This window comes from Mirounga leonina, unplaced genomic scaffold, assembly GCF_011800145.1.
Source record: "Mirounga leonina isolate KUSES-001 unplaced genomic scaffold, KU_Mleo_1.0 Mir_114, whole genome shotgun sequence".
Classification (NCBI taxonomy): domain Eukaryota; kingdom Metazoa; phylum Chordata; class Mammalia; order Carnivora; family Phocidae; genus Mirounga; species Mirounga leonina.
This window is the reverse complement of record NW_023270265.1, coordinates 32,681,586-32,708,575: the sequence shown is the minus strand read 5'-3', so window position 1 is coordinate 32,708,575 and position 26,990 is coordinate 32,681,586. Positions and strand designations below refer to the sequence as shown.

Here is a 26,990-nt window from a genome sequence, read left to right as displayed (position 1 = left end):
GTGCATTATGGCTTTATAAGCGATGTATCCAGTCTATAGGAAGAGGTAAGCTCTATTTTTGCTCTGCATTCTTTCTTCCTGTGCCAATTTTTGCCAGCAGTAGGAAGGGTTGATTTAAATGACTGGTTAGTACAGTGGAAAAGTCCTGAATACACTAAAAGTAAAATTGTGGTAAATTAAATAAACATGTAAAGAAAGACTAACAGTTTTGAAGGACTCTGGCTTCAGTTTTTGAAGCTGTGCGTGTAATTTCTACAGCTAAGTTCCCAAATTAAGGTTCCCTTCATTCTTTCAAATTTGTATATGCCTAAGGATGCTTAAAGCAGAATTTTCCTTCAAACGCCTTGTACAGTTTATCCCCAGAGAAGGTCATTCACAGGGATTTACTCAAGAGGTGACTGGTGTATTTGCAGAATGTTTGACATCCAAGCTTTTGTTTTTGGCTGAGCTGTTAGTAACCTTGGGAAAAGTCCAGCAGAAGTGACCAGAAGTAAGGAAGAAGGCAGGGACTGCTGCTGTGCATTCTCAACACTGAGTGGGAGCAAAAAGCGTTGCTTTCTCAGCCTTGCAATGAGTCCACCAACACTCCATCTTTATTAATACGTATCAGTACACACATGTACATTCATACCAGACTGAATGCAATTCTCATCATGAATCTGGTGCTCCTACATAGTCTTTTAGAAGGTGGTAGGCATGGGCGCCTGGGTGGCTCAGTTGGTTAAGCAACTGCCTTCGGCTCAGGTCATGATCCTGGAGTCCCTGGATTGAGTCCTGCATCGGGCTACCCTGCTCGGCAGGGAGCCTGCTTCTGCTTCTGCCTCTGACCCTCCCCCCTCTCATGTGCTCTCTCTCTCTCATTCTCTCTGTCTCAAATAAATAAATAAAATCTTTAAAAAAAAAAAAAAGAAGGTGGTAGGCTTAAGAGTTAAAATGTTGACTGTTAAGTGCAAATTATTTACCCAAATGTGGTCATGGTGTAGTGTAGAAAGAGATATAACAAGAGTCAGGACTATGGGAAGGCTGTTTAGGAAATCAAAAACAAAATCTTTTCCCAAAACTTTTACCTAACTGAACCATAACTTCCCATTTAGAGACTTCATTCTAAGTAATTATGGATTATTCTCTTATTCTCTATTATTTTGTAAAATTTGCTTAGACCTAGATGGGTTAAAACAGCAGAATTCCCCCATGTACAAATATATATATATATATATAATCAAATAGGTTGATTTGAGAAAATATATCCAAGGTATATCTTGATGGTAGTTGGTAGTATTACTAAAGGACTCAGCTTTTAAATAATTATACTCCATATTTTGGGCCTCTTCTATTTGTAAAAGAGTTCTGATTTGCTAAAGCTCAATTTCTATAAGTAGCTTTTTAAGACTATAGCTAGGTTGTGAAACAGAGTAGGCATATGGCGTTGCCTAAAGCAAAATCTTGGATCAAACAGTACACAGGTCAACTCTAACCCTTCAGCTGCCTTTGTGAAAGAAAAGAAAAGAAAAAGAAAAGAAGAGAAAAAAGATCATCTTTTTTTCTCAATACAGTTTACTTCTCTTAGGCTATGGTGATAAATCAGTTTAAAAAATTAGGTATTTTACTGCTGGTTGTGTCAATGTTTTTCTTAATAAATATACAAAAATCTGATGTTGGCGACGTGCTGACACCCTCTAGTGTGTTACTATTCTCAATACACAACCTGCACAAGCATGTGCATTGGCTCCAGGGTTTGGTGTTAGTACGGAAAATTAATGAGTAAGTCTTTCCATTTCTATTTCTTAGGTCCTGCCTACTGAGAATTAGGTGGTGCTGACCATTTGTGGTGGCAGGAGTGATGCTCTGATACCTTTACCTGGCAGAGGTGGAGTGCCTGGAGGTTGTAGGGTCTCTACAGAGTATCTTGGAATATCAATAAAATATAAATATTTCAGTCTCTATCAGGCATCATCTTATATTGGATCCAATATTAGCAAGTTGAATCAAGCTTTGAGGATTAAATAACTATGAAAGAAAGACTTAAACTTGAGAAAAATTCAACCCAATAATTTATTTCTTGATGACAGTTGGGTAAAGTGCACCTTTTAAAGCAGCAGAGTATTTCAGTCAGTTTTCTACATGAGTGGAGGTTGATCACCTCCTCCCTCCTTTGAGGCAAGGTCAAAATATTAGCATTTGACTTAACCAGGAGCTCCATTTCCACTAAGGGAAGAAACCAAAAAGCTGAAAGCAACCACGGTTGTCATTGGGCTATCCATATATATTCTTTTTCCTCTTCTTCTGGGGGTATTTTGAGATTGCACTTGAAGTCGGGTATGGCCGTTAGACTTATCTTGTACAATGAAATGTAAATGAAAGTAACTTGTGCTGGAGAAAACTCTTCAGGCTTGGCCTTCCACTGAGGTTGACTCGGAGCAGAGCTCCCAGCGAATGGGCATGTACTATACAAGAGAAATAAGCCTTTTAACCTTAGGAGTTGAGAGTAGCTTCTCAAATGTTAGTGTTCATCAGAATCACTTGAAGGACTTTTTAAACTGATTTCTGGGTCCACCTCCAGAGTTTCTCATTTAGTAGGTTGGTGGGGAATGTGAGGATCTCTAGCAAGCTGCCAGATGATGCCAATGCTGTTCATCCAAAGTCCATGCTTTAAAAACAACTACTTAGGCTATCTTGACTGAGGCAGGGAGGATGCCCTGATTTATGTAAGTGAATATAAATGGTGACCATACTTTGGTAATTTATTCTATGGTAGGTACTGTATTTCTTCACAGTAATCCTAAGAACTGTTACATTAATATAATCCATTTTACAGATTAAAAACTCAAGACTTCTAGAGTTTTAACTATTGCCCAGTCTTTTATTTTTTATTTTTTTTTAAAGATTTTATTTATTTATTTGACAGAGAGAGACAGCGAGAGAGGGAACACAAGCAGGGGGAGTGGGAGAGGGAGAAGCAGGCTTCCCCCCGAGCAGGGAGCCCGATGCGGGACTCTATCCCAGGACCCTAGGATCATTACCCGAGCCGAAGGCAGACGCTTAACAACTGAGCCACCCAGGTGCCCTATTGCCCTGTCTTTTAGATAATAACTGGCAGAGTTGAAATCTCAGGCTGCCTGATATTAAATATTATACTTGTATTAATCTATTTTTGTATGATTCAGACTCTTTTGAAGGTGTTTGATCACCTAAATAATGCTGTCTATCAAAGTACTGGGTTTTGAAACCTATTCTCATTTAGTAAGATTATACTGAGTCACTTCATTTCAACATAATTATGTTTTAGGATAATTATGTTCTTTCTAGATGTGGTAGAGGCCTCAAAGATGAATAAAGTCCTGTATGTTTTCATAGAATTTGCAGTCTTTTAGAGTAAATATCTCAAAAGCAAGTCAAATTATAAATGCATTAGGACAAGAATAAACAAAAGACTATAGGAGTCCAAGAGGAGGGGGGATTCCATCCAGAGAGTGGATGAGAGCCTATGAACTGAGCTGTAAAAAGTGATGGGTCTTTAGAGCAAAGTGAGAAGGAAACTGTACAATTGCAATACTGAGCTACAAATCACCACTGAGAAGATTGGTTTGATCTGTAATATTTTTAATTAAAAAATATCCTTGGGACACTTTAATTCTTTAAAGGTTAATTAATAGATGTATTGAGTGTTATGGTAAGGATTCATGGAGGTGGTGCTGGAGGAATAATAAGGAATTGGAAGTATAATGTAGATTTTCTGCTAGGTCATGTTCCTATGAGACAGTTAAGTATGATGGCAGTGACAGTTCCAAGTTCCAGATGATATTTCTTTTTTTTTTTAAGATTTTATTTATTTATTTGAGAGAGAGAGAATGAGAGACAGAGAAGCAGACCCCCTGCTCAGCAGGGAGCCCGATGCGGGACTCGATCCCAGGACTCCAGGATCATGACCTGAGCCGAAGGCAGTCGCTTAACCAACTGAGCCACCCAGGCGCCCCAGATGATATTTCTAAGTAAATTGTTTAAATCCTCAGTCTAGTTGTTTTTTTTTTTTAATATGAAAATGTAATAGCTAATAACTTTAGAAAGTGCACACAGATGAAAGTGATTTGTGGAGATATTGATTTAAAATATATTTGTCCCCAGTTAGGTCCCGTGGAGTAGCTTAGTAGCTTAGTGTAAACTGGAAAGGAACTGGAATTTCTCTTGGAAAGGATCTTCTAGCATCTTGTGCCTTTCATAAAATAACTGGCACTTGTTAAGAAGCTAACGCTTGACAGAAATAAATGGAGCTGTTTTTGTGATGCTTTTTTCATACAAACATGTCCCAGTGAAGTCAATGTGTCAGCTGCCTCATAAAGTTGATTGGGTTTTGAATCTCACTTTATAGTAACCGCTTGCGTGAAGCATGTCCAAAATGTTTTGAAACTGCCAATAAAGCCATTAGTTGACCATCTATAGGGACATTACTGTGAAGTGCCTAGACTGTTTTTTCCTCCAAATCTTCTCCACAATACTTCTCCCTTGAATCACCAACAAATCAGTAATTCTAGGCTGACAAGTGGGGACTATGGGAAAGTAGGTGGATTTCACTCAGTGGAGTCTAGACATGAATCCCAGCATGCCTTCTGCAGGTGAGAGAAATGAAGTCATCAGGGGTGTGGACTCTGCACTTACACTATTTGGATTAGATTTCACAACTCCACCTTTTATTAGGGAAGATACAGAGCATTATTTCTGTTTGAGGAAATTAAGATCATGATGGACTTTGGATTTACATAGACTCTTGTCCAAATCTGAACTTTACTACTTACTACCAGGACACCCTTGGATAAGTCCCTTAACTTCCCTAAGGCACGGGCTGCGAGGGCCAGGGAAGCTTTGTGGAAGAGATAGATGTGGAAGACCTAGAATATGGAGGTGATTCTAAGATACCCAAAATCCAAAGCTGCAATTGACAATATTTGTGCCAACAAATGCTTGTATTACTCCTCAGTCCATCCCTTGAAATGTGGACTTAGAATATTCAGAAGAGAACACATTTTATGTCCATTAACATGTCAGGTCATGAGCATGGGGATCAATATTATTGAACCCTAAGACATAGCTCATCTTTACTTTTCAGACTCTGACTAGTTGGGATTTGACCACTCTAAGACAGTGGACAGTAAGGGCTGGAGGGGGACAGAGGTGAGAGAAAGGCATGAAATAAAATGTCATTAGAGATCCTCTAAGTCTGTGGCTTTTTTCTTCCTTTTCTTGAAACAGATCTGGGCTATAAAAAAGGATCATATTTAAAGTGAGCTAAATGGAACCTTTATTTGAGTAATCACAAAACATACTGTCCATTTCTACTTTTTCAGAATCTCTCTAAATTTCTCACATGGTATTTATTTTCCCGTATTATAATTCAAGATGTCATATTTCTAAATTTCAGTTTACTTGGTAAAACCTATTGGATTCTGTTAGAGACCTGTTAACTAAAAAAGAGTAAGATTGCCTACTCATTCCAACCTGATCCAATTGCTTGAACTGAAAAAATAAGGAAAAACACAAACAATTTTGACAAGCAGCACTGTTAACAATGAGCAGAAGTATCAGTGGATTTATTGGGAAATCCTCTATAGAAAATTTTCCTCTGCAGGAAAAAAAAGATTAGCCTTCCAGGGCTTATGAGAGAAGATTTATCAATATTGTCCTAATTAATTCTGGAGAATGGTAATATATGTCACAAAAAGTATGTTTTGTCATTTGGGAAACATTATGTTAAGCATATTTAACTTCAGGACTTGCCAGAGGCTTTAACATACTACCGCACATTAAGATGCTCCCGTGTATTTGATAACAGGAACATTTTTCTCTTGGGCCTTATTTCAGGACTAATCTTCAGTAGAGTACATTTGGCAAAGCTGATTTAGAGGGCTTACTTTCACGCTGATTGTTTCAATCTAATAAGTAGGATAGGGCACACACCTAATCTTTAAAGGGTGATAGTATGAAACTCATCACATGACTTTGTATTTTGCAGCTTAGTGTCTCTGTCAGAGTTGTAGATGGCTCAAGGCATTGAGCCAAAATAAATAGCCTTGGAAGGTACTCTTAGTTGTTGCCCCCACCCCTAGGGGTACTCTAGGTTGTTGTCCTTCTACCTAGTATTAGTGCTGCTTCCTGAAAGCAACGTTTGCTTCTTTCTGGAGCTGGGAGGAGGAGTGCAGTGTTAGGTGTAATAATTGTGTTGCCCCTTTGACAGCTTCCTTTGCAGCAAGGGGTGACTAGGTGACTCAGTTATGGTCAAATACACAAAATGGGAGCACTATGAGTAAAGGCTAAGCATCCTAATGGGAGACAATTCTCAGGTACCATACCTTTCCATTTCTGCTTGCATCAAATGTGTTTAGATTTCTTGTGTTCATCCTGTAAGGTGAGGTGAGAGCAATAAGGGTGAAGATAGTGGAGCAGGGCAGGGGAAAATGGTTTCTTGGTGGCTACTGCCCTAACTGTGAGTGTCTTCACAGTAGATGTTACTATCTTAGGCAGCTCAGAATTTTCAATATATGTATTTATTTGTATTCCCTAATGTAAGCATCTTTACCTCATTTTCTTTATCCAAACTCTGTTCTTCATATTATAAGTGTTCAAAATCAGCAAGGGCCTTTCTTTGAATGTTTTGAACTGTGACCAAAAAAGCTGGTAACTTTTTCTAACATATGCACCATTCAAACAGCTTCTGTTTGATTTTTCTTTGTCTTTTTGTGTGTGTGTGGACGAAGGCTAAGCAGGTCGAAGACTGCTAAGAAATGTACTTATGTTCCTCATAGGCCCAAGGGTTAGACCCGTAATATTTTAATGGAAAAAAAAAGAAATATAAAGAAAAAATGGACAGCATGTATTGTGTAAATATAGTTAATAAATTCGAGTTATCACATCCAGCACATTCACTAATTGATGATCATATACGATTGGCCTGCTCATGCAATAGCTACATCAATTCTCCCAACCAGTGCTGAGTCAGCTGGTAAGATTGCTGATTTCTTTACAGCTCTTTGTGTCTATGGTGGGACAAATTGTTTTATATATATACTATATACCTCAGGGTATCATATAGGAAGGTATTATATAACTATTTTTCTGCAATTAATAAGTACTTGGGGGTGGGAATGCTTTGAAACTGTATCAATATCCTGTCTCCTCTTGTTGTTACAAAGACCTTGAAACCATATACTTCAAGAACCAAAGCAAATATTACTATTTTTTTTTAAGATTTTATTTATTTATTTGAGAGAGACAGAGACAAAGATAGTGAGAAGAGAGCATGAATGGGGAGGAGAGGGAGAAGCAGGCTCCTGCTGAGCAGGGAGTCCGACGCGGGGCTCGATCCCAGGACCCTGGGATCATGACCTGAGCTGAAGGCAGACGCTTAACGACTGAGCCACCCAGGCGCCCCTACTATTTTATTTTAATAGTGATTTTCTAGTTTCCTTATTCCTCCTATATTTATTGAGATTACTCCATAAGGAAGAATTATCCCTTTTCCTCCATTTATTCATTTATTCTTTTATGTACTTATATTAACATGGTCCCATGGATATGTGTTTTAGCCTTTGGATTATGATCCAAACTTTTGATATTCATATTGCTCAAATTCTTCTGGCTATGACCACTGGAGCTCTTTCAGATTAGTTCCTGTGTTCTTTCAATATACTCCCATTGTATTTGGAAGGGTGGGGAGGGACTCCTTTATTTTGCATACCACAAGATACTCTGGGGTGATCCTGTTTTGCTTGTCTTAGTCCTGAAAAGAATCATCTCTCCAAGAAGATTGTGTTTGTCGGCACATGGAATACAGAAACTAAGTTGTAGGTATCAGGGGTTCTTTTTTTTAAAGATTTTATTTATTTATTTTTAGAGAGAGAGAGCGCGCACATGAGTCGGGGGAGGGGCAGAGGAAGAAGCCGACTCACTGCTGAGCAGTGAACCCGATGTAGGACTCAATCCCAGGACTCTGGAATCATGACCTGAGCTGAAGGCAGACGCTTAACCAACTGAGCCACCCAGGTGCCTGGCATGAGGTGTTCTTTTAGCTACTGTGGTGGCACAGCTCCTTGGTTCTTCTCGTGAACATACCTGACAAATATATGAATGTATACTAACCCACCTCCAAATAATTATTTGCATATACTATTTATATATAAAAAATAGTTTGTAATAATATCCCTGATTCCAATTTGGCAATTCAGTTTTTACTTTTACAGCTTCTTTCTCTGACCATGAGGAACTCTCATTCAACACTAATGTACACATAGAGTTGCTAATTCTTAAACAAATTGACCAACCAGAATACAGTTTTTGTGAGTGGTCTTTAAGTCTTAGAGTATACAATCAAAACACTGTTTCCAAAGTTATTTAGGTCAGCTCCTTTCTTTCCCATCCCCTTTTGAGGAGTGAGTAATTCACTGGCAACACAGAATCTCTTGTCACAGTTTTTACTCTATCTTGAATTCCCTGCATATCCTGGTAGATTTTAAAAAATCCAAATAGTAAAACTTATTGTGTGTTGTGTACAGTTCTATCATTTGGAGAAAAAATGCACAGAGTCATGTATCTACCATCACAGTTCACGTTTAATATGATCATTGAAAAAATTGAACTACAGTCTGCCATATTGTTCATGTGTGTGTTCCATTTAATTTTGTTTGTTTTCTTCTATTTTTCTGTCTTCCTTTGGATTATTTGGACATATTTATGATTAATCCCCTCTATTAATTTATTATTAAAATTCTAAAAAAGTATAATGGTTTTCCTAGGATTATACATCTTACATTATATATCTTTACTCAATTAAATACTACCTTAATGTTATACAGCTTGAATGTATAATTTAAGATCATACAACTGTGTAGTCTCAAGTCTTTTCATTCTTTTTGCTATCATATATTTTGCATGTTCTATAAATACACACATTTTTAATGCCTGAAGAATTTCCTTTAACATTTCTGAACAATCTGAATCAACATTCAGATAATATAATCCAATATTTATGACAGTATTTTTCCAAGTCCTGCCTTAGAATAATACTGATGTCAATAATACCAGGTGCCATTATCATATATTTTATATTTACATGTTATAAATATAAAATACATTATTACTATTTTTGCCTTAAATAACCAGTTATCTCTTAGAACAATTAAAAATAAGAAAAATGAGTTTTATGTTACTTTCATTTATGCCATCTCCAATACTCATGATTTCATTGTGTGGAGCCAAGTTTTCAACCATTATCAGGTTGTTTTTCTGAAAAATTCCCTTTGTTATTTCATATAGCATGTATCTTCTGGTAAGGAATACCCTCAATTTTTGTTTTGGATTTTCTGAATCAGTGTTTACTTTTCCTTTGTTCTTTATAGTTCTGGGTTGTCAATTGTATTCATTGAACTCTTTTTTTAGCACTTTAATGATACCATTCCATTTTCTTCTGGGTTATGTGATTTTGAACGAGAAGTCTACTATAATTCTTATCTGTGTCATCATTCAATGACTTCTTTTGGTTTCTCCTTGCTTTCAAGATATTCTCTTTGGTTTTAAGTAATTCAAATAAGAAAGGCATAGGGTATTTGTGCTGTGTGTGTGTGTGTGTGTGTGTTTGCAGGGCTGTGGAGCTTGGCACTCTCTTAGCTTTTTAGATCTGCAATTAATTTTAGAAAGTTCTTGGTCATTACCTCATCAGGTATGTACTCTGTCCTGCTCAGACCTCTCTTTTTCTTCTGGGATTCCAGTTACTAAGATGTTAGAGCACTTGATATTGTCACAGAGCTCTTAGTTACACTGCTTTTGTTATTGTTTGTTTTCATTTTTATTTTTTAGCTTTTCACTTTCTGTTTCTGAGTATTTTCCATTGACAATCCCCAAAGTCACTGATTCTTTCTTTCACAATATTGAGTCTTCTGATGAATCTCTCAAAAGTAGTCCTCATCCTAGTTGCTATATTTTTCATTTGAAACATTCATATTTGAATCTCTCTTGTAGCCTCAGTCTCTCGGCTGAAACTCTTCCTCTGATCTTGCCTGTTTTCCACCTTTTCAAACCTGGTAGCCTATTCATTATAATTACTTGAAATCTGCTTAAGAATGGTTCCAACCTTTGTCAGATCTGAGTCTGGAAATGATGATTGCTTTCTCTTTTGAAAGTGTATTGTAGGGGCATCTGGGTGGCTCAGTCAGTTAAGCATTTGCCTTCAGCTCAGGTGAGCCTCACATTGGGCTCCCGGCTCAGCCAGGAGCCTGCTTCTCCATCTCCTCCTGCCCCTCTCCCCACTCATTCTCTGTCAAATAAGTAAATAAAATCTTTTCTTTTTTTAAAAAAAAGTGTGTTGTAGGGGTGCCAGGTGATGCAGTCAAGTTAAGTGTCTGACTCTTGGTTTCAGCTCAGGTCATGATCTCAGGGCTCTGTGCTCAGCTGGAGTCTGTTCCAGACTTTCTCTCCCCCTCCCTCTCCCTCTGCTCCTACCCCCTGCTTGCGTGCGCATGCTCTCTTGCTGTCTCTCAAATAAACTTTTTAAAAAACAGTGTGTTGTATTTTCTTACTTTTTGTAGGACTCATAATTTTTTGTAGCAAGGTGAGTATCTTGGGAAGGACAGTGGAGGCTGAGGTAAGTAGTTTGGTGCTAGGTAACCCATTAATGGGTAAAATGTTCCCTCTTCTAGGACTTTACAGTGAAGTTTGGCGTTATTCTAATTGGGACTTGGGGTTTGAAGTTTGGGGTCAGTCTGGCTATCCTCAGTGTGCCACAGGCTTCAAATTCCTCTAGCAAAACTTTGTGCTTAAAGTAGGGACTTATATGCTAGATAGCTTTTCTCAGTGTCTATTCCACATGGAGCTTTTTTCCTCCATCTCAAAAAGACCTCAAAAAGGTCTCCCACCTTCTCGACCCTCTCCTACCCCTTCTAGCATGATTTCCTCATTACTTGTTATTCGATGCTTGTTACCTCAGCAGCGGCAGGCAGGTAGGGCCTTATCTGGTTATTCTGATGAAGGCTTGGTCTCAGTGACACCATGCCCCTGCGTCTGTGGTCCTGTCAGTGCTCCTAACAGCCCTTGGCCGTAGTTGTGGGTCCAGCGCCTACCCCTGCCTGTCCTCCAGGGGCAGATTTTTTTTCTGGTTTTTCCTCCAGGTTTTCACTAGTGTCCTTAGGGTATCAGTGTTTGTTGTCCTTCTGGACTAGGATCCTGAGACTGCTGCAGCAATTGCCACAGTCTTGGTGTCTTAAAATAACAAATTCCATCACTCACAGTTCTGGGTGTTCAAAGTCTGAAATCCAGCAGAGCCACACTCCAGGGGCTCTACAGAAGAATCTGGCCCTTTCCTCTAACAATTTCTGGTGGCTGCCCTGATATTTCCATGCTTTTAGCAGTCTCTGCCTCTGTCCTCACATCATTCTTTCCTCGATGTGTTTTCTTTTCTGGTATCTGTCTTGTAAGAATACACATTATTGCATCTAGGGTTGTTTTGTGAAGGTCTTAGCATATCGATAACAGATGTTGTGGCTGGATAGGCCCTTATGGTTCTTATTATGATTGCAAGACGCCCTTCATCAAAAACCATCAGGAAACTCTGAAAAATATGGAGGTTTATTATTTACAAGACCTGGAAATTACACAGCACACCTGGGGCCACGCAGCGAGGTCAAGGAGGGGAGGGGGCAGTGTGCAAGGGCAGGTGGCTCTGCTTTTATTGAGGTCAGGATGAGAGCCTAGGGTTTCACAAGCTCCTTTCCTATTGGTGAACTTAAAACCTGGGATGCCTGGGTGGCTCAGTCAAGTAAGTGTCTGACTCTTGGTTTCAGCTCAGGTCATGATCTTGAGGTCGTGGCATCCAGCTGCACCTTGGGCTCTGTGCTCTGTGCAAAGTCTGCTTCAGATTCTTTCTCCCTCTTACTCTCTCGCTTTCCTAAATAAATAAAATCTTTAAATAAATAAATAAAACTTAGTAAGAGTGGGAAGAGAAAAGGAGCCTCAGTCAGGGGAGGTGGCCTGGCACTTTATCTAGTCCTGTTTCTGGCAATGCATTTATTCATTTTAAGTGGATGCCTCTTTGAAATTGATGCTCCAGCAATCAAAGCTTAGGTCAGGCACTTGCATTACAAAAAGGAAAAAAAAGAAAAAGCAACTGTCAGGGTTTACATTACAAGGGCCCACCCAGATAATCCCAATTAAACTGCTCCTCTCAAAATCCTTGATCACACCTTTCCCCAGTTAAGGTAATTTTCATAGGGTTCAGGGATTTGGGCATGGACATTTATTCATGGAGGAGGAGGGCACAATTCAACACAATGCATCTTCCTTTGTGATATCATTTTTTAAATATTTTATTTATTTATTTGACAGAAGGATCACACAGCAGAGGGAGTGGCAGGCAGAGGGAGAGGGAGAAGCAGGCTCCCCACTGAGCAGGGAGCCCGATGCGGGGCTCCATCCCAGGACCCTGAAATAATGACCTGAGCCAAAGGCAGATGCTTAACTGACTGAGTCACCCAGGCACCCCAACACACTGCATCTTCTAACTCAGGCATTTGTTCAATAGGAGAGAGAGGCATATCCAAGTGGAGTCCTGTGCCTCACTAGATGTGTTGCTATTCTCTCCCAGGTCTGTCTGATGGGGGACATTTTCTGAGGACTTTCTCCAATCTTTGTAGGAGGACCTGTTGAGATTACTACAGGAAAAAAAAAAAAAAAAACCCTCAAAAAGAATGCTGACTCCTCTAATTTCAGTCACCCCAAGGGCTTTAAACTTTCTCACCATGCATATTTGTCCTTCACCCACTTTCTAACCCAACTCAAGCCAGTGTTTGCATCTTGTCTTTCTTGCAGGTACCTTCCTCCCCCCCCTCTCTATATATGTATATATATGTATATGTGTGTGTATTACCAATTATATCTCTGATAGGATCAAGAAAAGTTGTGAATCTGCATTGGGTATCATTGAGAAATATACTTGGCTAATTTACTTTTTATAAAATGACATTTTGCTGTTTTAATTTTCAAATCTCTGATTATCAGTGAAAATGACAATGTTCCAAGTTTGTTGAAATAGTTGAGAATCCCACTTAAACTTTGTTCATGAAGAAGCATCATCATCAGAACATTTAAAGAAGGGATGAGCTGAGGAGCAAGGCTATACATTTAATGTTCCAGGTGCTATTTAAACATGGGCTAAACAACTTGGTTGGAATGTATCAGACAATGAATCAGTAACATTTGGAATAGAAGACCTTCAAGTCGCTTTGAATCATGACTCTGCACTTAGGGATAAAAGAATACATAGAAATCAGTTGTATCTCAAAGTTTTAAATTCAGAGCAGAAGAATTTTTTTAGGATCTTTTTCCCTTTTTGATGCTGCCTCTGTTTGTTCACTTCCCCTCTACTCTTTATCTTTCCCCCTCAAGGAACAAGCTGTTGATACCATTTATCTAATGGCCACTTAGATTAGCACCTTCTAAAACATGCCAAGTTTTAACCTAGAATTTACTGTCTTTCACTGTCTTTCATCTCAATTGTCTTAAGATCCTTTTTGTTTTCTTTCTTTCTCAGGGTGATTTCTCATCAATAAACTGAAGCTCATTTCATTTTAAAATGAAGCAGCTGCACGTGGTGTTAAGTAGGGGGTGTTGTGTGGGAGATAACAGACTGCTGGTCAGATAAAAGCTGTGTCTAATGGAAAAGTAGGATCAATTTAGCGAATTGCTGGACTAATTTCTTTCTTTTTTTTTTAAAGATTTTATTTATTTATTTGAGACAGAATGAGAGAGAGAGAGCACATGAGAGGGGGGAGGGTCAGAGGGAGAAGCAGGCTCCCTGCCGAGCAGGGAGCCCAATGCAGGACTCGATCCAGGGACTCCAGGATCATGACCTGAGCCGAAGGCAGTCGCTTAACCAACTGAGCCACCCAGGTGCCCATAATTTCTAATGATAGCCTGATTTAAAAGACTGCATGATACTGCATGAAAATCCTAAAATTTTGGTTGTTTCTGCAAAGCTTTGGGGAAACCACAATTAGAAAAAAAACTTATTGTTTGTTTTTCTTTTTGTTTTGACTTTTCTTGCTATATATTGTTGTTTGAATATAAGGATAAATAGCCTTTCCCCTATTCCAGAATCTATCATTCTATATTAGAGGCCAAAATAATGGCAGGTTCTACTCCAAAGAATTCAGTCTAAGGAATAAGACTGCATAATGCTTGCAACTCTTTCCCCCATGTTATAAGTGCTAAGGTCTGGAGAAGAGGAAAGAATCCTTCTTGGTTCCCATTTGAGAATAAAAATTAATTTTTCTATTAAGAATTTATTTTGGATCAATGGATAGCAACTTCCTGGGGCTATTTTAGTGTAGTCAGAGATCACTGAGGTCAACATATCTGTCTTCCCATCTCTGAAATGTTTCAAGGAAAAGATTAAACATCTGATATCTTCAAAAGTTCTATAGCTAGGGAGTTGGCAAAACTAAATTCTCATCCCGGTTTTATCACTGACTAGTCTGTTACTGGAAAATTTTCTCCAGGTATAAAGACCACAGGACCCTCAACTATAAAAGAACAGAAGTAAAACTGAACTGTCCCAGGGATAGCTATAAAGTTCTGCAGGATGGCCATCTCGCCTATCCTAAGAATTGTGAAGCAAAGCCATCTCGTGCCTTCCACAATAAGGTATTTGCAAACGTATGACTATATATACTTTGTGTTGTATCTAAGCGTCGTAAAGTATAGGACTTAAGGAAAGTGAATGATGCATTTGAAGTAGTCCCCATCCAAGCGTTTCCATCATATTCAGTAATTGTTCTTCCATCAAGACCTCAGTGGAGGTCAGAATGGTCGGCACCTGGTACTACTGTGGTCGAGAAAGTCAAGTCAAATAGTGTAGTAATCATATGGGGTCAATTGACCTGTTTTAGAATTCTAGAGTCATGTGAACTTAGGCAAGTAATTTAACCTGCTGAGTCTTAATTTTTCTTACCTGTGAAATTGTGGTGTCATAAAACAAGCTACTGAGGTAAATGAAAATATGAAATGAGGCCTTTTATGTAAACCATGATGCTAGTACATATAGGTGATTCAATAAACATTAGCTATTATTTTTATCAACCCAAACACTTTTAACTGAATTATATTCAGAAGCTATAATATGGTACCGTGTAAATTATAACTGACACTTCCAGATGGGTTGTGGTATTAAGGTATTTCCCACTTAATTTTCCTTCTATAAGCATCTATAAGCATCATTAAATTATGCTAATAAACACTGACTCATAGTCTCTACTACTATCCTCTTAAATTTTTGTGGGTTTTTTAGGAATATTTTATTTCATGTAATAGTTCCCTTGTGAGTAATTTAGAGCCTTTCTCACTGATTATTTCACTTTCTTTCTGTTACAGAGAGACCTCTGGGTAGCCAATTCAGATCTACCAGGTTGTTAAAACCAGACCTGTCATTTATTTATTTCTCAAATATTTATTGAGCAGTTACTGTGTTTCATGTAGACTTCTAGTTGCAGTAGTGGATAGTGTGAATATTAAGGAATCTAATTTTTTCTAGTCTCAGAGAATGAAAGTCTGCTACCCACCTGAATTCATTGCTATGAGTATCAGAATTAAAATTCTCAGGACCTGAGAAAACTCTCCATGGAGAGTGGTTGGGGTTGATGGGTTTGGAAAGAGTCAGCAATCAGTCTCTCACTCCAAAGAGTCCTATCAGTACCATAAGTGAGGTCTGTAACCTGAAAGAAAGGACTCATTTTTCCCTCTAATTTTTATATAGTTACTTTGCAGCTCATGGATGTCCCTCTCTCGGGGTTTAAATATCAAAGACTTTATTCTTCTCATTCTCTTTTCTTGTTCTCCCTTCATCTTAACTTCAGGTCTCCATGCTATACCACTCTGCATTTTCTCTTTTCTGAACCTCCCCATTAAAGAATGTTGCAGAACATGCAATTTTTTTAAATAAAACATTTTGTTTATTATACCAGTAAATTCTCTTTGGATTTGCCAAATACCCACAGTGGGTCTGAAGGATTTATATGGAAATAAAGGCAGCACTACATCTGCCTAATTAGACAGATGTACTCATAAAAGGAGCCCACTGCCTGCTGGAATGTGAGGAGGATTGGGCTGGGGTAACTCCTCCTCAGCTGTTAGGAGCTGTTAGCGCACAGGCTCCAGTCTCCTGGGACACTTCCCTGCTCCACAGGCAAAGGGAGGATAGGTTCTTTTTCACATCCAATAAAGTATCAAATTAACCTCCCTCCCTACCGTTACAGACTTAATGTTAAATTTAAGGAAAGCAGGTTGCAGATTTCAAGAAAAGTGGCAGGGATCTAGCCACTTTCCTGGTGCAGAGGTTCTACACCTTGGCTGCACATTAGAATTACCTGGGACCTTTACAACTTCTTACGGCTGGGGCCACCTAAGACTAATCACTGTTCATTCAGCATCCTCCCAAAATCAAGTTGAAGAGTAGGATATAGGTCCCAATGTAAAAAAATAAATAATAATAATAAAAAAATCAGAATTTAAAATCATTCACCTGTGTTTTTCAAACCACGCTTGTTTGAACAATTTGGTACCCTTGATGGGCCAAATTACCATTGCTCAACCTTGTCATTTGTAACAAAAATTGGCATACACATGTTCAGAACTGTTACCGTATTCACAAAACATACAACATAGAGCCGGCACAGAGGGCACAGAGAGACAAACACTAACAGGTTTAGAAACTTACACCACACAACTACAGATACACATTCAGACACAGATTCATTCCTAGAACCTCACAAACAGGCTCCAAGATATGTACACACATAGACACAGAGACCTCGTAGGAAAGAGAGCCATAGTTCCAGAGTCACACAGATTCAGATATTGGTACAGAGACACAAATAAACAAAAACGCATACATATTTGGTTTTTTGTTGTTGTTGTTTTGTTTTGTTTTTAAAGATTTTATTTATTCATCAGATAGAGAGGGAGAACGCACAAGCAGGGGGAGCGGCAGGGGGCACAGGGAAAGCAGGCTCCCCACTGAGCAGAGAGCCCCATGTGGGACTTGATCCTGGGACCCTGGGATCATGACCTGAGCCAAAAGCAGCCACTTAACCAACTGAGCCACCCAGGCACCCCAACACATACATATTTGGACACATTCAAAAGCCCACATGCATCCACCTAGCCCCAAACACACAGAAAGACCATCAGAGATACTCAAAAACAGGAAGAATAACCACGGGATGAACCTCATGGTTTGTTAATTATATCTCAATAAAGCTGTTGAAAAATTAAGAGTAAGAATTGCTGAGCCACACTTAGACAGACAGCAAACAAAGATATAAGAGGAGACCTACAAACCCAGGAAATCTCCTTTAGTATTTCTGGGTCTTCTTTATTTGTGTGTGTCTGCGGGTTTTTGGCATTGTGGTGTTATTGCTGCCTATTGGTGGACAATACTTTTGCCAAACTCAATTGCAAGTTCCCTGGCCCCTTGCCCAGGTGGGTCGTGTGGAAGGCAGGACTGAAATTCCAGCCTCCAAGGAGAGAATTATACATATTTTTCTGGAGAAGGAGATTCTATTAAAAATGTTCCTCCCATGGGAACCTGAAAATCTGGGGAACAAGTAAAGAATGTTTCACTCAGGTTTGAATTACGACAGAGATCCAGATAATAGAGCAAAATATCCTGTAATAATGATAATAAAGCTGTTCCCTGTGATCTCATTTGATCTTCAGAGTAACCAAATGAAGAATTATTTTTCATAAATATTTTACACTTGTTGAAATTACTCCCAAGAGAAGCTTTGTAACATTTTTGATAAATTGCATATTTTCAAGTGACAAGTGACAAGTCAAATTCACGTCTGATGGACTTATGAGCCAGTGGTCTTGGCAGCTGTGTGTCAAGGCCCCTGCAGACACTGGGCTTGGGGTTGATCTTATGGTTCATCTTACTTTACACGTGGGAAAACTGAAGTTCAGAGTACTTTACACCGAGCTCCCAGGGGCACACACGGACCTGAACCTGATATTCTGATTCCTGTTCTAGGGCTGATGTCACCAGACAAATGAACTTTTGAAATAGTCAGTGAAGTGTATGTGAACTGGACTAGGTGAAGAAACTGAAGCTTAGGAACCAAGATTGAATTAAAAGCCCAATGGCCATGCCTTGAACATTCTCCAAAGGAGCCTGGGTTTCCCTGGAAGGCAATGGGGTTCTGTCTAATTCTCTCTACTCCTTTGTTGCTTTTCTGAGGACTATGAAACTATTCTCCCTAGCATCTGGCCCAGCGATGTCTCAAAAAGCTCTTAGAGGGGATTGCATTCTATCCACAAGAGTAGAGGTACAACTTTACCTTCGGGAAGAGGTTTTGTCTGTTTGCCATTATCTCAGGGTGTGGGTCTGGCTGGAATGAAAAATGTTCAGTAACTAAGAAAGCATTCTGATCATATTGTAGAATTTCCTCTAAATTCTCTCCTCAGAATCTGAGTGTGATTATGAAATTCTTTAGTATTTAATTCCATGGGTAAGTGAATTAGGGAATAAAAACGTAAGTTTCCATAAAGAAGGTGATAATGACAAGAAGGTGGAGAAACACGGCATTAGAACAGATGTCCCAGATACCCTTATTCATTTAAACATTTCAAATTGTTGCCAACTTTCAAACTTAGAAGATTTTATGTAAATATCTAAATTCCTGGTGTCTTTTAAAAATGAAAATCAGAAGATCTGGCAACTGTGGGCTGATGGTTTCCGTGGCAATAATTGACCAAACCTGTGTAGCAGTTTCGCCAGTGAGTAGGTCACATGCTCTGTTGTGCATCCCAATCTGTCACATTCCCCACTAATGATGTGCATTCTGACCCATTTCACTTATCTGGGTTACCTGTCTGGACACTGCAGGTATCTATTAACATTCACAGTATTCAGATAAAAATCATTACAATTTCAGAGACAGATGTTTTAGCAGTCCAGGGAGAGAGAAGTCAGCAAAGCATTGAGAGCTCAAAGATGGCTTCATAAGAAAAGTGGGAATGAAGCTGTCTTATAAAAAATCAAGATTTATTGAGGCAATAAAGGAGGGTACTTTAGTGGAGGGTGCATAATAAAGAGGAACAAGAGATAATGCAAAATTAAATTCTGGTGGGCAAAAGACCAACCGTGCAAAGTAAAACATTTTAAACGTTTAGAATAAAATGTGAAACATTATATTTACAGTCTTAGTTTGCAAAGATTTTCCTTTTTAAATGACCTAAAAAAGGACGAACCATAAAGGAAAAAAAAAATGGGTAAGTTTGAATCCATTCAATAAAGAACATCTGTTCGTCTAAAGACATCATAAACAAGGTAAAAAGTCAAGGAACAGATTTTGAGAAGATATTTGCAATGCAAAAAACTGACAAAAGCTAAGTATCCAGAATTTATAGAGCGCTTCTACAAATCAAAGTGAAAGAAGATAAACAACCCAATGAAAAAAAGGGCAAAATATATGAAAATGTCATTCACAAAAAAGACAAATGGGCAATAAGTACATGAGAATGTGCTCAATCTGACATGTTATCAGAGAAAGGCAGATTAAAACAATAGAAAGCTATTATTCTATACCCCTGAGACTTACATAACTCTAAAGTCAAATAATGCCGAAGCGCTAGACACAGATGTGGCAAATTTGGAAATTCCAAACAGTAAAAGCTGGTACATACCTTCGGGGGGAAAATGACAATAGTGAATAAATTGTGTTATGTACATACTTTTTAACCCAGTAACTGTAGTGCTATGTATGTACCTTGAAGAGATTTTCACACATGTGCAAAAGACAATGTATGCTTGACGGTTCGTTATATTATTGTATGTGGTTGGGGAACCCATCTTAAATTGAAAATTAAGATTAGGGGCGCCTGGGTGGTTCAGTTGGTTAAGGATCTTGCCTTCGGCTCAGGTCATGATCCCAGGGTCCTGGGATCAAGCCCAGCATCAGGCTCCCTGCTCAGTGGGAGCCTGTTTCTCCCTCTCCCTCTTCCTGCCACTGTGTACATTCTCTCTCTCTCTCTTTCTCTCGCTCTCTCTGTCAAATAAATAAAATCTTTAAAAAAAAAAAGAAAAGAAAAAGAAAAAAAAAGAAAATAAAGATTGAAACATCTTAAATGATCCTCAACAGAAAAAGTGATAAATAAATTATGATATAGTCACAGAATGCAAAGCTGTAAGATAATGGAAATAATTGCACTAATACAACATCTGTCAATTTAGCTAAATCTCCAAAACCTTCAAAAATCAAAATGCAGAGAAATTTACTCAACTGAATACAAAAGCATGAAAAATAAGAGTGAATAACATGATTGCTAAAAAGAAAAAAAAAAAAGTCAAGATAGAAATAGAAATGGGTTTGTGTGAAGGGAGAAAGGCTCTAATGTTGCCAGTATCTGGCCCAGGGCACACTAGGGCCCTGAGTAGGGAAACGTGAAAAGTTGCACTTTGTTATAGGAGCTTTAAATGTTGCTGTGCTTCTGTTGTCTGATCAAGAAACCACAGACAAGGTCTCCTTTCAAGGATATTATTACCTAGGGGAGATGAGCCATTGTGTATTCATGTGGAGGATGGTAGTTTCTGTTTCAAAACTTTTATCTGAAGAAATAACAGTCTTTTGCAGAGTAGCCAGTCCTGAGAGATAGAAAAATCAGTTGATGTTCTCTTTGGTATGGACATCATGTAGAGAAAGACAATTGGGCTCCCATAGATTATTCTCTTTATTAGAGAAACTTTACTTCTTTGTTCAAATGTTTACAATGACCTTCCTACTGTCAAGATCTCAGTCCATGCCTAGCCTCTGCTTGAATACATACAACTCAGCCAAAAGCAGAGCTCTGAAAATTATACCATCCTTCTCAGAAGCCCCAGATCCTCATTCTCTGAATAAAAACCAGATCCTGCATTCTCTCAGGGTTTTTTTTTTTCCTTCTTTTTGAACAGTTTTTGTTTTATAGCAAAATTGAGCAGAAAGTATAGAGAGTGGATACTCCCTCCCCCCACAAAAGCACAGCCCACCTACTGTTAACATCTCACACCAGAGTGGTACACTTGTTATGAATGATGAACCTATAGTGACACCTCCTTGTCCCCCAGAGTCCGTAGTTTATGTCAGGGTTCACTCTTGGTGGTGTACATTCTTATGGGTTTTGGCAAATGTATATCACATGTACTCACCATTAGAGCATCCTACAGAGTAGTTTCTCTGCCCCCCAAATCCTTCATGCTCCATCAATTCATCCCTTTCTCCCCATAGCCTCTGACAACCACAGATCTTTTCACTGTCTCCACAGCTTTGCCTTTTCCAAACTGTCATACAGTATTATATAGTATGTAGCTTTTTCAGATTGGCTTCTCTTGCTTGGTAACATGTATTTAAGTTTCCTCCATGTATTTTCAGGTCGATAGCTCATTTCTATTAACACTAAATAATATTCCATTGTATGGATGTACTATAGTTTATTTATCCATTCACCCACTGAAGGGCATCTTGGTTGCTTCCAAGTTTTGGTAATTATGAATGAAACTGCTGTTAACATCCATGAGCAGGTTTTTGTATGGACCTAAGTTTTCATCTCCTTTGGGTAAATATCAAAGAGTATGATTGCTGAATCAAACTATGTTTAGTTTTGGGAGAAACTGTCAAATCGTCTTCCAAAGTGGTTGCATCATTTTGTATTCCTACCAGCAATGAATGAGGTTCCCTGCTGCTCCACATACTTGTCAGCACTTGGTGTTGTCAGTGTTCTGGATTTTGGCCATTATAATAGGTGTGTAGTGGTATCTTACTGTTGTTTTAGGTTGAATTTCCCTAATAATATACAATGTGGAGCATCTTTTCATATGCTTATTTGTCATCCGTATATCTTCTCTGATGAGATACCAGTCAAGACCTTTTGCCCATTTTTAAATCAGTTTGTTTTCTTATTTTGAGTTTTAAGAGTTCTTTGTCTCTTGGATACCAGTCCCTTATTACATAAGTTTTTTGCAAATATTTTCCTCCATTCTTATTCTCTGACATTGTCTTTTATACAGCATTTTTCATCTTAAAGAAGTCCATCTTATCACTTATTTCTTTAATAGCTCATGCTTCTGATGTTGTACAGCCTCCGATTTTTGACTCCGGCTTTATTTTACCTTCTACACTCCTCATCTCTTCATCTGTTATGTCAACAGGTGTTTACCGTGAACTTCTTGTGATCACACAGAATTGCGAAGGAGCAAGAGAGACAATAGTGTTATTCTCATGTAGCTCATACACCAGGGTAGAAGCAGACCATAAACACACTGACAAACAAACAAGAGAATTTCAGAGACTATGAGTGCTACAAAATCTGTAAAACAAAAAATACAGTACAGTTTCCCCGGCGACACTAGGCAAGGTGATCAGGCGAGGTAACACTGGGGAGATGAAACCTGAGGTGACATCAGTGGGATATATGGAACAGTCACTTAAACATCCATGGGAGGAACAGGTCAGACTCCTCTCCTGTGCTCTGGCTCAACTGCCCTCCCTGTCCTGAATGCATCTGCTCCTTCAGGTCACTGTGCCTTTGGTCTAGGCTGATGTTTCTGCCTAGAGCACCACTCCCCTGATACCTGCGCATGAAAGTCCTACTGCGCTTCCTGTGCCACCACCTCCAGGATGTCTTACTGACTCCCCTCCTTCAGTGTTCCTATTCTGCCTCTGCCATTCCTGTCAGTAATAAGGTCAGCATAGTCCCTCTGCCTGGGCTGTTTTGATTACCAGTGATTGGACCACTAAAATGGGTGTAAGGGGGGAAAAAGAGGGCATATATTGGGTTAGAAAGCCTGTCATTAAGAACTGATGACTGGTAAGAGCTTCCTAACTCCACCTTCGAATTTTAGTACATGGTTTTTGGAAGCAGAGGTTTGTTCTCTGTGGCACAATCTATCACATATTAGGTCTTACACATATTAGGTGCTTCTGAAATATATGTTAAATAAGTCTTTGTATTCTGTTTTTCAGTTATTGTTGGGTAATATTTATTGAGTGCTTATTGTATGCCAAGTCCTATGCTAAGAATTGCTTATGCATGGTCTTATTTAATTCCTATATATAGCCTGTGAGTTAGACAGCATGATTATTTATGCTTTATAGATAATACAGCAAAATACAGATAATACAGAAAAAATATTTAACTACAACAATAACAATACAAGGTATTATTCTCTGACCATTTCTTTGGATCAGAACAATCTGGTGGAACACTTTTCTTTTAAAAACTTTCAACTAACCTGCCATTTCCAGTTGATCAAATGAAACAAATTGGTAGTGGTCAGGGCTGACATATTGGGTTACATCAGTTGAGCCTAAATCTATTTCCCAGGACATTGCAGCCCATAGGTTATATGCAAGGTCATTTTATTGGCCCTTATTCTTTATTCATTTCTTGATCTTTTTTTTTTTTTTTTAATGCATGCTTCCAGTGTTTCAAAAAAAACCAAAATGTGGAGTATACTTTTCCTTTACTTTCCTTTGTGCTTGGCCTTGTGACCTCCCTTGGTCAATGGAGCATAGGACTAGGTAACAGGCTCCATTTCTTTCCTGGCATCTCTCAGAAGAGTTTTCTCTGGGTATTCCCTGCCTCCTCAGTCTGGGTCCCAGAATGAACTCATGTCAGTCAGGCCTGCCCCAGCTGACCACCCACCATAGACTGCAGGCAGCATGAGAAGGGGGGCAGCAGACCCAACAGCATGAAGCTGAGCCACACCATGAGAAATAATGTGTATTGTTGTATGTCACTGTTGGTGCCTGTTGGTTACACAGCAATAAAATCCAAATACCTATCTAATAATTTTTATTAGGAAAAAAAGTAGAAGTGGTTGGGGGGAGTGGCCACCACAGGAATCCATACTTTCCATTGTCACAGTCCATTCATCCTAAGGCACAATGTCATTTTGTCCTTTCACTGATTTTTTTTTTCCCTTTCTCTAGCCCTATTCTTCTTCCTAAATCAGGTTTAATAAGATTGTTTATTTGAGTTAACATGGTGAAGTTTTTTGCAATAAAGAATATCACATTATGGAGCTCCTGGGTGGCTCAATCGGTAGAGTCCTGGGATTGAGCCCCCATTGGGCTCCCTGCTCAGCAGGGGAGTCTGCTTCTCCCTCTTTGTCTGTCCCTGCTTGTATGCTCTCTCTCTCTCTCTCTGGCCCACTCTCCCTCTCTCAAATAAATAAATAAAATTTTTTAAAAAGAATATCACATTGTGCTGAATCAAGTCCTAGAAGGAACAACAAAGGTGACAAGACAAAAAGAGCTAAAAGGAAGCCAATTTGATGTGCTCTCTTAGAGTAGATGACTTGCAGACACAGGTTACTTTCATTCATTCTCTACATTGGCTAGCCCTCTCTGCTTCTCTCAAATTCAGAGTTTCAGCTTCACAAAGTATTTTTGGCCAAGAAAGAGGCATTTTGAAGCACTTATCTCTATAATACCTAGACTATGGCAAGATCTTACCAAATGTTGGTCAAATAAATGAATGAATGAACAAATAAACCAAACAATCAGTGAATCGATGAATGATAATCAATAGAAAAGATTATCAATGATAACAATGATCCCAACAGCAATATGATTTATTTGACACTTACAATGTGAAAGGACAAGAGCTCATTGCTCTTCTCCCTTTTTGCATTAAATCCTCACAATGTCCTATTGATGTAGGTGACATGCATCTCACAAATGAGAACACTGAGGGTTGAGCAATTAGTTCAGAATGACATAGGTAGTAGCAACATCCTTCTAGATATGTCTCCTGAGGCAAGGGAAACAAAAGCAAAAATAAACTATTGGGAATACATCAAAATGAAAAGCTTCTGCACAGCAAAATAAATAAATAACAAAACTAAAAGGCAACCTACTCAATGGGAGAAGATATTTGCAAATGACATATCCAAAACATAAAGAATTTATAAAACTCAAACCCCCCAAATGAATAATCTAATTAAAAAATGGGCAGAAGACATGAATAGACATTTTTCCAAAGAAGACATACAGATGGCCAACAGACACATGAAAGGTTGCTCAACATCACTCATCATCAGGGAAATGCAAATCAACCACCATGAGCTACTACTTCACACCTGTCAGAATGGCTAAAATCAAAACACCAGAAACAACAAGCATTGGCAAGGATGTGGAGAAAAAGAAACCTTCTTGCCCTGTTGGTGGGAATGTAAACTGGTGCAGTCACTGTGGAAAACATATGGAGTTTCCTCAAAAAATTAAAAATAGAACTACTCTCTGATCCAGTAATTGCACTAGTGGGTATTTTCCCAAAGAACATGAAAACACTAATCCAAAGGGATATATGCACCTCCATGTTTATTGCAGCATTATTTACAATAGCCAAACTGGTAGCAGCCCAAGTTCCATGGTAGATGAATGGATAAATAAATTTATATATATAATGGAATATTACTCAGCCATTAAAAAGAAAAAACTTGTTATTTGTAACGTGGATGGATCTGAAAAGTATAATGCTAAGTGAAATAAGCCAGTCAGAAAAAGATAGGTACCATATGATTTCACTCATATGTGGAATTTAAGAAAAATATGAACAAAGAGGGGGAAAAAAGGAGAGAAACAAACCAAAAACAGACTCTTAACTATAAAGAACAAACAGATGGTGAGGTGTGGGGGGATGGGTGAAATAGGTGAAGGGGATAATGAGTACACTTATCTTGAAGAGCACTGAGTAATATATGGAACTCTTGAATCACTGTATTGTACACCTGAAACTAATATAACACTGTACGTTAACTACACTGGAATTAAAATTTTAAAAAGAATGAAATTGGTAGTAAATGCTAAAAGTGAGATGCAATTCCTGCTTTCTCTGTCCCAGGTAAGTCTCAGGCTTCACAGAAACCCATTCAGTGAATCACTTTTATTGTTGTGGCTTATTCCGATTTTACAGGTGAAATAACATGGGTTTAAAGAGATGTGGGATCCTTATACAAAACCCCTGGAAGGACCAGCAGTGGGAAATGTGGAGATGAAGAGGACTAAGACTTGCTCTATGGAAATTGCAAAATTAAAAGAAAGAGACGTGACTCTGAGGCCAAGGGTCCCAAGATTGGAAACAACACCATTGCCACACTCTGAAATCTGGCTTTGATGCTCACAGAAGGAGACAAGCTTTGATTTCTTCTCAACAAATATCCTTTCTTCCTCTCTTCACTGCCAATTATGCTGAGAATTACACTGCTTAGGCTTTATTCCCCTAGACCAGGATTTCTCAACCTCATCAACTTTATCACCATTAATTTTTCAAGTAATTCTTCTTTTTATTGGGGAGGGGTGCCTTGTGAATTGTAGCATGTTTAACAGCTTCCCCTGGCCTCTACTCAGTATCACAAGAACCTCCTACCCACCACTCCCCATTTGTGGGTTGTGACAATTAAAAGTGTCTAGCTTAGTTTAATTAAGAATTTAATTCCTGTTAGGATTCTAGGATGGTCATTAAGTTGGCACATCAGTCAGTTACCCCTTTCTGTGCATGAATTTCAGATTCCTTCTTGAGAACAGGTGTTAATGGAATGGTGATTGGAGGAAAAGAAGTAAGGAAAGACTCATGAATAATATGTGAAGGGGAGGTTTCAGACATAAAGATATTGACCTCTAGGACTCAAGTCTTAGTGACTAAGTGACTTAGTGACAAAGACTAATTCCCCTTTTCTTATATTTTGCCTCTGCTCTTATCTTTGCGTTCTAACATTTCCTATTTACTCACATATATGTATCTATCATCTAATTTAACAGAAAGAATATTATGAAGCCCTCTTATTTAGGGTCTTTGGGGGTGAATATCAATATAAAACACAATCCTAGACATTAAGAAGCTCACAGTTTTGTGACCCTTTCACAGCCCAGATCTCTGCTTGCTGATATGGCCTTGCTTCATCCTACACCAGACTGATACCT

At 38.6% G+C, this 26,990-nt stretch overlaps 1 long non-coding RNA gene across 2 annotated transcripts; it reads left to right on the top strand.

Moving 5' to 3' along the window:
* Positions 1–26,990, top strand: LOC118020872. 2 transcript variants are annotated; one of them, XR_004682038.1, is made up of 4 exons: positions 1–45; positions 14,532–14,676; positions 25,984–26,340; positions 26,935–26,990. It is a non-coding gene; the product is annotated as an uncharacterized LOC118020872 (long non-coding RNA). The 2 variants fall into 2 exon arrangements; XR_004682037.1 differs by lacking the exon at positions 1–45 and having other exon boundaries at positions 14,326–14,676.